The 923-nt window shown below is 71.6% G+C and overlaps 1 protein-coding gene across 1 annotated transcript in view; it reads left to right on the top strand.

The window, feature by feature from the left end:
- Positions 1-404: 404 nt before the first annotated feature.
- The window catches only part of TMEM51 (transmembrane protein 51), a 64,975-nt gene continuing 64,456 nt past the window's right edge, over positions 405-923 (top strand). Inside the window, exon 1 of the mRNA XM_006145269.3 lies at positions 405-680. The gene's annotated coding sequence lies outside the window, so the exon portion shown is untranslated. The remainder of the gene's footprint in view (positions 681-923) is intronic.

Raw genomic sequence — 923 nt, 5'->3', positions numbered from 1 at the left:
AGAGCCCCCCCTCGGGGGGAGAGGGGGTGAGCGTCCAGTCGGTTGGCGTGGCGGGCTGGCCTGGGAGCTTTGCCTCGGCACCCGCGCCTCGTCTGGAAGGGAGAGGAAGTAACTAGTAGATGCCCCGGGTTCTAGTCCTGAGACCAGCCCCTCGTCCGGCACTCAATTCTCCTCTCGGGTTGTTGGGATATCCCGGCTCTGCACCTTCGGCCCACCCCCGCGTATCCACCTCTGTACAGCGGGGGAGGGAGGTAACTTAGGCCCAGCGTCCCCACTCGCCAATCTCAGCCCCACCCCCCAGAGGCGAGAAAGTGGGTGCCCGCCCACCGCAGCTTCTGGGCCGCTGGGTGGTGCTGAGGGCCTGGAGGGAGGGTCTGCGGGTGGGCGGTGCCTCTCCCCGCTGGAGGCCACGCCCGGCCGGCGCCGCTCTCGGCCTCCGGCGGTGGCAGCCGCCCTCCCTGCCTCCCGCAAGCCGGTGTTCCGAGGCCGTGCTTCCTGCGTCCGCATCCAGCTCCCGGAGCCGGCCAAGCGCCCTCCGACACCGCGCTCCCTCTGCGAGACCCCTTCGAGCCTGGAGCCCTAAGAGCGTGGTCCCGAAGAGGCACCCTGGGGTGGGGCGATCGCGGAGACCCCTGCCCGGGGCCGCTTGGCCAAGACGAAGCCGAATCGCCGCAGCCCGGGTGAGTCTGCGCTGCCGCGCCTTCCGCCCGCGGCGCGGGGGAGAGGGTCTGCGGTTCACCGCCTGGCCAGGGAAGGGAGCGAGGGCCGTCGGGGCCATCTGTCCTGAGTTTTTTGGTCGGGGTCTGCCTCCGGAAGGAGTCCGGGTCCCGCTCCCCTGCAGGCGCGCCCGGCCAATGCGGGATACCTCAGCCTCCCAGGAATCGCGCCCGGACCCGCCTGCCTCGGGGGTCCCTTGCTGGCGG

Source organism: Tupaia chinensis, unplaced genomic scaffold, assembly GCF_000334495.1.
Source record: "Tupaia chinensis unplaced genomic scaffold, TupChi_1.0 Scaffold000146_1, whole genome shotgun sequence".
In the NCBI taxonomy this organism is placed as follows: domain Eukaryota; kingdom Metazoa; phylum Chordata; class Mammalia; order Scandentia; family Tupaiidae; genus Tupaia; species Tupaia belangeri.
Note: the sequence above shows the minus strand (reverse complement) of the source record. Positions and strands in the feature narration are given on the sequence as shown.